The sequence below is a fragment of the Scyliorhinus canicula genome, chromosome 3 (genome assembly GCF_902713615.1).
Source record: "Scyliorhinus canicula chromosome 3, sScyCan1.1, whole genome shotgun sequence".
Classification (NCBI taxonomy): Eukaryota; Metazoa; Chordata; class Chondrichthyes; order Carcharhiniformes; family Scyliorhinidae; genus Scyliorhinus; species Scyliorhinus canicula.
In genome coordinates this window covers 195,304,389-195,319,286 of record NC_052148.1, presented here as the reverse complement: position 1 = coordinate 195,319,286, position 14,898 = coordinate 195,304,389, and positions in this window count along the sequence as shown.

Here is a 14,898-nt window from a genome sequence, read left to right as displayed (position 1 = left end):
ACTAATCAGGTAGATAAAGGAAAACCGGTAGATAATGTACATTTTGATTTCTAGAAAACACTTGATAAAGGTGCTACTGAAAAGGTTAAATGCAAGACAAGGGTTCATGGAGTTGGGGGTAATAAGTTAGCTTGGATAGAGGATGGGTTAACTGGCACAAAGCAGGGATAAATGGGGCACATTCTAGTTGTCAGATTGTGACTAGTGGAATTCCACAAGGATCAGTGCTGGGGCCTCAACAATTTACATTCTATATTAATGATTTAGTTGAAAAGATCAAGAATAAGTTTGCTAATGATACAAGGTTAGGTGGAAATACAAGTTCTGAGGATGACTCAAAGAGGCTGCAATAATATATAGCCTGGCTGGGTGAATGGGTAACAAGGTGACAGATGGAGTATAATGTGGGCAAGTGTGAGGTTATTCACATCGCCCATAAGAATAGGAAAAAAAGAAACATTTTAAAAGGCATGTCTAAAAGGAACTTTGAAATCTTGATAATCAGAGGGACTTGGATATACCTGTAAAAGGAACACAGAAGCCGAGCAAGCAGGTACAGCAAGGAAGGCAAATTACATGGGCCATTAATGCATGGGGACTAGAGTACAAGCTTAAGGAGATCTTGCTGCGATTGTATGGGGTTTTGATGAGGCCAATCCTCCAATAATGTGTGCAGTTTTCGTCTCCATATTTAAGGAAGGAGATATTTTTATTGGAGGCAGGACAGCGAAGGTTCACTCGATTGGTCCCTGGGATGAGGAAATCGTCCCATGACAAAAGGAATGTTTAGTGGAAAGGCAGGTGATCTCAATGAAACAAATACAATTCTGAAAGAGCTTGGCAGGGTAAACACTAATTTCCCCTGACTGGGTAATACACACCACCAGGGCAGTCTTAGGATAATGTGGGGTGATCATTTAGAACTAGGGCACAATCTACAGCCTGTATGCCTCGCGAGGTCTTGTTAGATATCGTGACGTGCTGCGATCAGGCTTTGAAATTCAGATTCAGTAGCTGAGAAAGTTCTTATAGTTCCTTTCTTTCACCGAGACACCATCTACTGAACCCAGGGTAAACGTTGAAGTTATGAATCTCTCGGTTCTTTGTGAAATAAGGCCAGAAGTGGCAGACACAAAAGGTGATGCAGCAGAGGGTGACCATCCCAATGCTGGACCTGAATAGACTCTTCCTAGATAGTGATGAGGAAGAATCCTTTGCGGTACTGAGTAATCTCTTGGAGATTAAAGTCCAAGAGAAGGATTTGTCTTTCCCATTGATGGATGCACCTTTATGAAGTATCTGGAGGATCACACCACATAAAAGCTCCTACCTTCCAAGGTGAAAGTCAATAGTCACCCATAGTTCAGTTGCATCTCAAATTATTCTTCCCTCCAGAGCTGGACGTCAGCACAGAAGCTGCGGAAATTCTTTGGCACTTCTGAAGCTGCAGAATCTTGTCCAGAAGTCTTGTCCATGAGTTGATTGTCTACAGGAAGTTTGTCTCATTATAGAAGGTGTTTTGTCTCAATATTTTCAGCAATTCCTCCCATTGTCCATAATGGCTCAACCTTGTACAGAGAGAAGTGTGGCTGTCTTGCTACTGTCTACAGAAAGCTGAAGGTGCTCCCAAAATATAATTGGGAAATCATTGCTTTTTTCCTCACAGTCTTACAGGAAGTTGGTTGGTTTTCCTTTTTCGTCTAAGTTCATTGAAATCTCAGGTCTTCAATGCCTTTTCAGTCTTTGATATAGTGATGGAGGACACAGCTGTAACATTCTTCCCTAGAGTAGATCATTCTTCTTCTGAAGCTTCTTCCCAGAGGCAGGAACAAGTTCTGCAGAGTGTCCCAAGTTCTTCTCCTCCAGTCTCAGAATGTCCAAATGTTGATTCAATTCAATCTGATCCTGTGGATCGGTCCTTCATTGACAAATCTTCATTCTTCATGCAGTTCGGCCATCCTGCTGCATACACTCTACTTCCCAACAATGGCAAGCTATGCTGCTAAGTTGCAGTCCTATTTTGCCCATGATAATGTCCTACCAGTTGTAGAAGAAAACTTTAATGTCTCCATGGCTGAGAATTCTGAGGGAGATTGAATTCCCCAGGATTGTGACTTGCAGAGGGGAAAAGTAGGAATTGGAGTTGGGATCTGTGGTTGAGCAAATTTACTCTTTGTTAATTGTTCTTTTTTATTATTTCATGGGATCTGGATGTTGCTGGCTTGGCCCATCCCTCACTGCACTTGAACTCTGTGGTTTGCTAGGCCATTGCAGAGGGTGGTTAAGTGCTACAGTGTTATGGATCTGGAGTCACAAGCTATGGCGATGTTGGATACTTTCTATACCCCCACTCTCTCCCTCAGCAGCCGTGAAGTCAGTTTCACGATTTTTGAGAGCACAAGTGAACCGCACTATCGGGAACTTGGCCCATTGGAGGTGGAGCATCACGGAGGCCCCGGAGAATACGGGGTAAGGCCCGCTAATGATATGCAAACGGTGTTTACTGTATGTGCATTCCGACCGCATCGACGCTGCTCTTGAGGTGATGGAGAAGAGCGAGTTGGTGTCAAATCGGCACCTGTCGCGATTTTAGCACCAGAACCTATTCTCCACCCAATCGCATTTCGTGATTTTGGCGTTAGCCAACGGAGAATCCTGCCCAGTGGGTGAATTCATTACTGGTGGGGTTCGCTGTTCTGCAGCACACCCCAATCCACGGGTTTCCCGACGACGAAGGGTGGCTACAATGCAAAATCCCATCGGCTAGCGGCGGAACGGAGAATCCCGCTGCTCGCGATGGCGCACCGAGAAACACGCAATTGGGAAGGCAGGAAATTCACCACAGTAATTACTAGGGTGTCACTTTGAGTCAAATACCTCAGAGACACACAGCTCGGAAAAGAGCACAGAAGGAGGATCATGTTGCAGAAACATGGAAATGTTTTGTACAGTCCAGTTCAGCGTGAGATTTTATGTAAAGGAATTGCAAAACAAGGAGAGACTAACTAGTTCACCTTCTCCCATCTGAGCAATTACATGAAACTGGAATTGTTGATGAATCATAGCAATCAATCTTTATCAAATAAACTATAACAGACCCAGAAATTACATGTACATGTGCAGATTCTGAAAATATACCGGGATATGAGAATATGAGATCAGGGTAAATAATCACTTTGCAAAGAGAGCTGAAAGCAAACCTGAGGTTGCCAAGAGAGGACATATTTACACAGGCGAAAATGATTAGTTGCCTTTGTGACATGGAATAGTATATTTAGCAATATCTTTTTCCAGTACTAATTACATTTCTTATTGTCATTATGATATAATTGTTATTTTTGATGCTGTTTATTGGGATAAGCAGGAAAGCAATGCGCCTGTCTAACAAAGTTTGAAAACAAAATCAAGAGTTTAACCGGTTGCTTTTAAATAATGGAAAACTTTTATCGAGAGCAGCCGTATTTAAGAGAGAACAAAACTACTGGTTTATTTTTAGACAGTGCTTTGGACTGTTAATTTTTTAATGAACGAGGTTTTTGACACCATCAGCGCATCCTGCGCCCAAATCTCCCAATTCTATGAAAACCTCCCCATGCTATATTGACTGCCGTACACATGCTTTGCCAGGTGCTCATTTTTAATGCCATAGATTATTTATTTATCATTTATATTGAGAGCATCTGGCATTCCATCCAAGCAGTGTTACAGCTCTGCATGGTGCAGACGTGAGACAGGTCGTGGTAACTGGGAATTGTCACAGAACATGCTTGGCTGTGACTAGCTGGACGTAAAATAAAAGCGATTGAAACAGTACTCAATGCAAATTTGAATTTTAATTATCTATATCTTCTGTTAAGAAAATTATTTGGGCATTTAGCTAGATTACATAACAATGCAAAGAAGGATTTTTTATTTTATCCTTCTTGACAAAGCAATGTTGTGACTATCTTTCATGAAGAACAGAAAAAGTGCAATTCAGAGAGAACGACATCAGAGGAAGGGTGTGATTCTGCAGCCTCATTATGCTCTCGCGCGAGCGAAACGAGGCCGGTGAATGTTGGGAGAGGCCGAAAACGAGAACCGCGCCAGGCGCCAAATAGTGTGGGATGCAACCGACCCGCTTCCATAGGCAAAATTGGGTTTCACCGTAGCGTGGCGAGAAACCAATTATCACGACTTAAGCCCTATTTCCATAGAATTAACGACAGTGAAGCCATATCCAAAGGCCTCCCATGATTCAGCAGCCTCCCCAGCAAGTGGTCACGCTGGTGCTACTCCCTGGGACATGGCACCCAGTGCCCCTCCTCCCGGCTGGCGCCCATGGGGCCCTGGGTGCACCTTAGGACGGAGGGGCAGCTGGTTGAAGCCCCGGCTGCCCATGCAACATCTGGCTCTGCCAGCCCTGGCGGTTCCCTGGTGTCTGCACCGTCGTGTCGATGCCCTTGTCGAGGCTCCTCATGCTCAGCAGCACCTCGGCAATGCCCACCTATGACAGGGACAAGCTCTGCAGCACCTCGGCCATTCACACCTGAGAGCGGGACATGTCCCACAGAACCTAATCAAGGTCAGCCTGGTACTGGGTGACATCTCCCAACGAGTCGGACATCCTGCCGAGACCCTCAGCCATGGCCATCACCGACTGCGTGACGCCTTCGACATCTCCACTAATGGTGCCGATGTTGTGCACCAGGCTCTCCACTGCGGTCACCACCCTAGCAGTGTTGGACCCGGTGCCATGCATTGCCGGCGACATCTCCTGCACCCGTGGCCTCTGGGACTCTTCCAATCAGCTGTGGACCTGGAGTGTCACTGACATCTCCCTCTGAATATCATGGCTGCACCCTAATGTGTCCATCAGCTCTGGTATACCTCTTCCACAAGCTCAGCATCAGGTTAGGACCCAGTCCTGGGATCCATCAGCCCTCCAACAGCTGTCTCACCTGGGAGTTCCTGCCTCCACCTGATGTACATCAGCAGCAGTGCGGTGTTCACCAGATTGTGCCCCAGAAGCCTGACCACGAACATTTCTGAATGAGGTGCGTGTATCTGCGCTGGTGGAGGGTGGGGATGACAGCTGTTTTCCTGGGAGGCAGGAGAAGGGACCACTCTAGATGGGCCAGCACTGTTGGCTGGAGGACCTGGGGGAGAATGGACATGTGGTCAGTGGGAGGGATGGGTCAGTCAGTAAAGCAATAATAACTCATGTTTGACAGATCCTTTGGCTGATGCCCGGTGGTTCCTGAATGCTGCGGCTTCCGCCAGCCTCCCCGTTGGTGACTGTTCTCTCCTCGGCCACCCCTGTCACCTCCAGAGCATGCTCCTCGAAGGAGGTGAGGTTTCTATTGTCCGGCATGCCGCCGCCTGTCTCGGCCTCCACTGCGTCTAGGAGCCTGACCAGGTCTGCATCCCTGAATCTTGGGACCGGTCTCCTGGGCTCCATTGTTGTGAGCTGGCAGGGGTTGGCTGAGCAGGAGCTGTTTAAGTGCTGCTCCAGCTTGTTAGCGGCGGCTGACAAACGCGGGGCCGGTGAATCAGCTGGGGAGCCTTCATTTGTTGCGAAAAGCTCATGAGGCCTCGTTAAGTGGGTTAATTCACGTTGAATAGCGTTGCCAGGAGTGCGCCAGAGTGCGCCGAGCGCCAGGAAGCCCGCGGCAGTTCTCGCTCACTACCACACTTAGAAATCTTTCTGGATAATCGCTCCCAGATGTTATTTTGAGAGGCAAACATTTACCTTTCACGGCAAGGATCTGTTTCGATTGTCATCATTATGCTGCTATTTATAATGGATCCTGACAGTATTTGGCTAAGACCAAGTCAGGGTCACTAATTTCGGATGGGTGGGTTTGAATGACTGATGGCTCCAGGACTTGGGAGTTCAGACCTTATGGTTGGGATTTAAGTGTAGTTACTGAGATAACAGATCACCCACCCCACAGCGAATATTATTTAATCAAATAATGGTATTTTATTCAATGAACATGTTTACAACCCATAGCCTGAACTGCAGAGAATGTACATCAAAATGTACAGATGAAGTAATCGAGTTAAAAAGATGGAAACCATATAATAACGAAAATAGACAAACAAATTCAGCAGGTAACAGGGAAGTAGTGGGCGGAATATTAAAAGAAGGAATTTTGAATTAAAATTACAAGTCAATATGACATTCCTACATTACAGGCACAGAAATACATATAGGCTCAGTTCTTCTGGTCTCTGGATGGTCATGCCGTGGAAGTACCACAATAACAGTGAAACAGAACACCCGTAGGCCTTGTTCATCAAGGCCGTGGACTTCAACCAGGCCAACCTCAGAGTGCACTGCCAAAATTCCACCGACACATCTCTTGTCTCACCAGGGGCCCCAACATCCTTGACCAATGATACACAAACATCAAGAGCACCTGCAGATCCATCCCCCGACCTCACTTCGGAAAATCAGACGACAGACGGTGCTCCTTCTCCCAGCAGAAACTGAAGCGGGAGAATCCGGTTAAGAAGGTTATGCAATGCTGGTCTGAGGCAACGGAAGAGGTGCTATGCGACTGCTTGGAGTCAGTGGACTGGTCCATATTCATAACTCAGTGACCAATCTAGGCGAGAATGCCACCATTGTCACAGACTTCATCAGTAAGTGTGTCGAAGATTGCGTGCCAAAGAAGGTGGTACGTGCATTCCCCAACTGGAAACCAGGAAATCCACTCCCTATTGAACTCCAGGTCGAAGGTGTTCAAGACAGGCGCCCCTAACCTATACAGGAAATCCAGGTACCACCTCCGCAAAGCCACCAGGGACGGCAAGAGACAATACCAGACTCAGCTAGAGTCACAGTCTAACGGCACAGACTCTCGTCGGTTGTGGCAAGGCTTCAACAATAGAAGGGGCTGCAAAGCAAAGCCGAGTAGAATGTCCGACCACATCGTACCCCTCCCCGATTAAATCAATGCATTCGATGCTCGTTTCGAGCAGTAAGCCAACAAACCGTTGTCAACTGCCCCAACAGCCTTGGATATAACCATACCTACAGTCACAGCCTAAGAAGTCAGATCGGCTTTCTTGAAAGTGAACCCACGGAAAGCAACTAGGTTCTGATGGAGTCCTGGTCGTGCACTCAGATCCTGCGCCGACCAACTGGCCGGTGTGTTCGCAGACATCTTCAAACTCTCCCCACTGCGTCCCGAGGTTCCCACCTGCTTCAAGAAGTACACCATCACACTGGTGGCAAAGAAGAACCAGGTAACATGCCTCAATGACTACCATCATTTGGCCATGCCATCTATCATTATGAAGTGCTTCGACAGGTTGGTCATGAGACACATGAACTTCATACTCCAAGAATGCCGTGATCCACTGTAATTTTCATACCACCACAACCGCTCCACAGCAGACACTATCTCCCTGGCCTTACAATCATCCCTGGAGCATCTCAACAAACAAGGACTCCTATGTCAGACTCCTATTCATTGATGTCAACTCCTCCTTCAACACCATAATCCCAGCCAAGTTTATACCCACATTCCAAAACCTAGGACTTGGCTCTTCATTCTGCAAACGGATCCTTGACTTTCTGACCCATAGACCACAATCAGTAAGGATAAGCAACAACATCTCCTCCATGATACTCCTCAATATCGGGGGCCCCACAAGGCTGCATATTTATTCCCTTACTATGCTCCCTTTACACACATGACTGTGTGGCAAAATTTGGTTCCAACTCCATCTACACATTTGCTGAGGACACGACCATTGTGGGTCGGATCTCAAACAATGAGTCCAAGTACAGGAGGAAGATAGAGAACCTCAAATCTCTCCCTCAATGTCAGCAAGGAGCTGGTAATAGACTGCACAAAGCAAAGTGTTGTATACAACCCAGTCTGCATCAATGGTGCCGAGGTGGAGATGGTTGGCAGCTTTAAATTCCTAGGCGTACCCATCACCAACAATCTGTCCTGGTCCACCCATGTCAACGCTACGACCAAGAAAGCACGACAGCACCTATACCTCCTCAGGAAACTAAGGAAATCTGGCACATCCACATTGACTCTTACCAACTTTTACAGATGCACCATAGAAAGCATCCTAACTGGTTGCATCACAGCCTAGTATGGCAACTGCTCGGCCCAAGACCACAAGAAACTAGAGAGTGGTGAACACAGCCCAGTCCACTACGTGATCCTGCTTCCCATCCATTGACTCTGTCTACACCTCCCTCTGCTTCGGGAAAGTGGGCAGAATAATCAAAGATCCCTCCCACCCAGGTTATTCCCTCCTCCAACCTCTTCCATGGGGCAGAAGTTCTAAAAGTCTGAGAACACGCACTAACAGTTTAAAAAACAGCTTCTTCCCCGCTATTACCAGACTCTGAAATTACCCTCTTATGGACTGATCAGATTGCTTCACGCAACTTCTCTACAGTTGTAGCACTATACTCCATATGCTTCACCTGATGTCTATGTTTATGTATTTACATTGTGTATTTATCGTATGTTCTATGTTGTTTTCATGCATAGAATGATCTGTATGGACTGTACGCAGAACAATACTTTTAACTGTACCTTGGTACACGTGACAATAAATCTAAATCTAGATGGGGGACGCCATTGGAGGTCCCCATGCAAGGACTGCATGGGAATTGCCCTGGAAGTTTGGACTTCTGATGGGAATTATCCTGCATCTGAAACCACCAAAAACTCTGAGTTAAAGTCCGAGCCTCCGATGGTTCCAACTCACATCGCACAATAGCTACCCAGGAAAGGTTAGAGGGTTAAAACCAGTTCTAACTCCTGGATAACTATACTACTGACACCACCAGCTCCCACATCCAATTCCTCACTGGACCTCCAGCTACCCCAGCAGCCACCTGACTACTTCCTGACCCACCAACTGTCCCCCGGCTACTCTATTGAACCCAGACTATCTCCCATCCCTAACCCTCCGACTATCCCCCTACCCATTTACTGCCCCACCATCCCCCCCCCCCGACTATACCCCCATCCCTCCAAAGCTCATCCCGTACCAAACTATCCCCTCACCTTCCCAATACCCGAGATATTCCAGCAACACTTCCCTGACTAAAGCCCCCATCCGCGACCTGTCACCCTATTCCCTCATCCAGTTATCTTACACACTTAGCTTCTCTCCATCGCCTGTCAAAGTGACATTGGGCTATTTAAACTTATCAGTATATGGTCGCTAGTGCTGTAAAAAGGGACTTCATTTTCCCCCAACAATCCTGCACTACAAAGGAAGGACTCCGGAACCGGTAGATTTCTCAGGAGGCCCAGTTCGGAAGTCCAGGCGAGAAATGTGGGGCATCAGTGCAAGGTAGGTTAATCGGAGCAAAGTCACAATCAAATGGTGATTACCACTCCTCAAAGGTTTCAGCCCATAGCTATCATAATTTAATAAACATCATTGAGGAACCAAACCATGGATGAAATCGGGCTTCATCAATACTTCTCCATCCTACATCTTAAGGGGATGAATTTAGACTCTGAGTTGGCTTGATTGCTCTGGGCATAGTGGTGGTAACCAGCCCTGAAATTGGGCAGATTGCAAAAGGGACTTTCCAAACTTAGTACAAATATTAACTTTTCTTGTTTGTCAAGTTTCATGTTTGGTGACTTGAAAGGCATTGTCGTACGGTTGGAACGGAGGACTTAAGATCAATTTCAGCACACGCTTGTGTTCTTTCGATGTGAGTGCTTTGCACGTTTGCGAGGCCAGGGTGCCACACAGACACCCCATATTCTTTTAAAAGTTAGTGAACCAAATTATGAAAGCGCCAGGGGTAGTTTGTATTTAAGCACATTTTCTTATCAAGATATTGTCCTGGCTCCTTAGAGAAACTCACATTTTATTAATATTTTACAATATTTTAACACCAGCTCATTAACTGCAGAGACTCACAAGGTCTGCCTTAATCTCCCTTTGGTATACAGTTGCACTAAGGCCCTTATAGCACAAGTCCATGGTGGCCTTACTGTAATTGGGAGCTGATGTCAGCTTTCTACCTGACAAACGCCCTTCAACTGAGCATATTAACTTCAATTTATCATGTTTTCTGAGAGAAAATTTTCAAAATCAGAACTGAATGTTACGCTCAGGGATTTTCTGGACATAATTGGGTGAAAATAAAATCAATCAACATGAGTCAGGAAAGACCACCACCAACGAGTAATCATTGAAAAATTACCCATTAGATCCATAATTCCTAGTTACATTTCCTCTTATAGATATTAGTACTGATTAAATACATATCAAGCGCTATGTGAAGCAATTAACCTTTTCACACCCTACAACTAACGTTTGCTGATGGCAAAATCACGGGTTCCAACCGAATCGATGATTAATCATCATTTTACTACTTCTTTCAACTCCCAGGGAAACTTTGTGACTTTTGACAGATTTTTTTGAAATAGTGACAAAGTAATTATATGTAAGAACTGATAAATGTTGCAAAAGAATCACGTATAAAAACTAATAAGCCTTGTGTCAACACCACTTAGCAACATCCTCCATGAGACTAGACTTTGAGTACTCTTATGATTATGTGAAATTAATCAATGTCATTACATTTCTCCAGTGACCGCATGTAAACACAGACTGCGTGGAAATTGTATTCGCTATGATCAGCTCAGTGAAGCTGCTTTATGGGAGAATGGCTGAGCAATCTTCGCAGTGATTTAAGTCATAATCCTTGTGAAGCAATTATGGTGGTGATGCCTTCAAACCAGGTTTGCAATGAAATGACAGAGAAAGTACACATGCTGTGAAGCACAATGTATAAACATACACTTTGCTGCCCAAGGGTAATACAGGCATTACAGAACAACTGTCCAACAAGTAAATTGCCCAATTTTAATTTGTATTGATATTGGGGCAGCACGGTAGCACAGTGGGTAGCACTGTTGCTTCACAGCTCCAGGGTCTCAGGTTCGATTCCCGGCTTGGGTCACTGTCTGTGCGGAGTCTGCACGTTCTTCCCGTGTCTGTGTGGGTTTCCTCTGGGTGCTCCGGTTCCCTCCCACGAGTCCCGAAAGACGTGCTGTTCGGTAATTTAGACATTCTGGATTCTCCCTCAGTGTCCCCAAACAGGCGCCGGGTCGTGGCGACTAGGAGCTTTTCACAGTAACTTCATTTGCAGTGTTAATGTAAGCCTATGTGTGACAAAAATAAAGATTATTATTATTATAACATAATTACCAGACAATGAAACATGTCTTCAGAAAGAGTTCAAGAGAAAATAAAGGTAACTTCACTGATTTTTCCCCAAAGCCATTGATATAACTGTCATGTTATACTTCTTAAAAATTTCCTCTTTTTTCGTTAGTGCTCTAAACACTCAAATTAGATGCAGAGGCTCATCAAAACTCATATAGTATTGTAGTGTCAGTCTACATGATACACTCAAGTCCCGAGAGTGGAACTTCGACCTACAATTTCCGAACTTAGAGACAAGAATGCTACCACTGAGCCAAGGCTAACACTTGTAGATCATTACATGATCTTCAAGAAGAGTTGAACCTATACCCGCCCAATAGAATTCAATTGATCTTTTACTGCAACGGCTCTTAACATTCTCATCCAAACTTTTGTCAAAAAGCACACAAAATAATTCAATATTCTTCTTCAGAGATTCACTTCTACTGCAATTGCACCAATACTGTGTCACAAATAACTGCCAGTCTCAACGATGATCTTCTCTTTCCCTTTTAAAGTGATTTTATTGTCTGTAGTTTATCAAAAAATATCTTCCTGTGCCTTGTACGCTCATCATCATGGGACCTGTCTGCTTTGTTAAAGTTAGTGCTTCTGCTTCTACTGAGGTATAGTCATGTCGAACTTCTATGATAAAACTTCTAACTGAGGCTAACAATAATCATAGATCATAGAATTTACAGTGCAGAAGGAGGCCATTCGGCCCATCGAGTCTGCACCGGCCCTTGGAAAGAGCACCCTACCCAAGTTCAACACCTCCACCCTATCCCAATAACCCAGTAACCCCACCCAACACTAAGGGCAATTTTGGACGCTAAGGGCAATTTATCATGTCCAATCCACCTAACCTGCACATCTTTGGACTGTGGGAGGAAACCGGAGCACCCGGAGGAAACTCACGCACACACGGTGAGGATGTGCAGACTCCGCACAGACAGTGACCCAAGCCGGAATCGAACCTGGGACCCTGGAGCTGTGAAGCCATTGTGCTATCCACAATGCTACCGTGCTGCCCTCAATGAAGCATAATGAAGCATTCAATGAAGTTACATCAACATTTTGCAGCGATTTGCTGACAGCACTTATTATTTGAAGTAAATGGTTCTATAAAATAGTAAAAACAGCCATTTTGTACTTTTCAAACTTCTTTGCTAAGGATTTTGCCTCAGCTTTCTCACATGGTTTCTCTGATTGTGATGCGGTAATGCCTGATAAGATTCCCTTATATTGACAAAGTTCAGTCTCAAAGCCAGAACAGCATCTGCACGAGTCGACCACCTGGTGCGACACATTCTTTTGACCATTAAATGTTTTCCATGTGATGGTTCCAAGCATGATTGCAGCATATCCCACCAACGCGTGGAAACTGAAAAGAAAGTTTTGAACAAAGTCAAAAAATGTAAGGCTGCCTCACATGATTCAGCTGCTGCATTGTAGATTGAATTCAAGGAGTGACAGGAACATATGATAAATATTGTATTTTGGGACTTGCATTGTTCAGTTTGCTTGTGGACATTAATATTTTCTTGCCATATTTGTGGCATTATCGAAGTTCTGCCCATGACAACTTTTGATGTCCAAACCTAAATTTGCAATGATTTCTAAAACAGGTGTCTCCAGAGACTCAGATTTGTGGGATTGTAACTGGATAAAACAGAGACAGAGACATCACTCTACAACTTCACCATCACTGGTCACAAGTCTTAAAATTAATGTTAATTCGTCCACATGACTCACATCTCAGTGTTGAATCAACTATTATGGAATAGTATTTTGCATTTTTTATTTCATTAATGAATTTCTTTCTGAGCCACTCTACCATTATAGTGATGAAATCATCGTAGGTTCTGTGTGTTAAGACGTTGGTCTTCCCTGAGCCACAATATTGATAACTTTTCAAATGTTCTTTGAGAAGCTCATCTGATTCATTGAGATATTCAAGGCAGGCTGAAAAATTACCTCTTCGATTTGACACTGATGACTCATCATGTCCTTTTAAAGGAAGTCCAAAGGAAGACAGCAGTTTGACTGTGGCAGCAACATGTCTTAGAAGACTCCTTTACAAACTGAGCTGATAATGTGGAGTCAATTCTTCCGGATAATTTACATCTGTGAACAAACACACACATAACCTTGATATGACTTTTGGAAGTTTCATGGTTAGCAATATCCCTTCCAACGTTTCTCCAGTTAGAGTACCCGTCGACAAATGATGGTTTCTCCTTTTCTATGGTCAGGGAATAATTTGCACACATAACAGTAGACGGCCTTAGAGGTTTTCGAAAAAAACAACCAATTTCTCTTTTCCGTCACGCCATTTCTCTTCACCCTCAGAAAATGGGACTTAAGAAGACTTCCAAACTGCTTTTGGCCTCGAACCTCAAACTCTTTTCTCAAATTTTCATCTTACCGAGGGGCAGGTTTAGCACAATGGGCTAAACAGCTGGCTTGTAATGTAGAACAATACCAGCAGAACGGGTTCAATTCCCGTACCGGCCTCCCCGAACAGTGCCGGAATATGGTAACTAGGGGCTTTTCACTGAAGCCTACTTGTGACAATGAGCGACCATTATTATTGTTCTCCAGTTTATTTATTACAAAATATTCATTGTACCCATGAGGCAATTTCTTCAGGGTACTTTTCTTCCCTATTTCAGTCTGAACAATGAGCTTGAGCAGTACCTTTAAGTTCCATTCCCATTTCTGAGTCCACCTCTTGTTCAATTTTTCAGATGTGTTAGGTCGAAGTCATCAGGCAAGTCACCAAAACGTTTGGTGGACATTGTTGTTGAGGATGAACGTATAGTTTGGACACTGCTCAATTCTTCAAATCTTTTGACCTCCGGTGCGGCATATAGTGGAGTAGCCCTGGCCGGAGATCGCAATTTTGTTCTGTTTTTTGTTGGTAATTTGTGCCCAAAACCCAAAACAAGGAGGTGATGCAGCAGGGTGTGGCACTGCAGGAGGTAGGGGTTGCCCTAATGAGGCAGAGCAACCAAATTGCTTGCTTGGAAGTGGAAATGGCCAAGGTGGCGACCAATAATAAGGGCCTGGGGTGGCTGAGATGTAGTAAGGGTGAAGGGGGTGTTTGAGGTTTTGTATATAGTTTACCTGGTTGTTTGGGTGTGGTGTCAGTGGGTGGCTGGGAGAGGGGGGTTAGTGCTCTGATGGTGACCGGGGGCTTTGTCGATTTGTGCTGGGGAATTTGGCGGCCACCTTGGGTGGGTCTGGGGTCGACCATTCCTGGAGGGGTGCTGGACTGCCTCACGGGGTGGGAATGGCTGACTCCAGTGGGAGAGGAGGTGGACGTCCCCCCATTTGACTGGACACATGGAATGTGAGGGGGTTGAGTGGCATGGTCAAGATATTTAGGATGTTTACGCAACTTAAGACTTTGAGGGCTGATGCGGTCCTGTTGCCGGAGACCCAGTTATGAGTCAGAGAACAGATAAGGTTCCAGAGGGGCTGGGTGGGGCACGTATTTCTTTCAAGGTTCGATGGCAGGGCCTGGGGACTACGGTCCTGATAGACAGGAGGGTAGCCTTTCAGGAGGGAGGTTGTTGATGGACTCAATTGGAAGGTATGTCATGGTCAGTGGGCTGTTCGTGGGTCTACCATCATACTGGTCAATGCATACGCCCCAAATTGGGACGGCACAACTTTTATTAACAAGTTGCT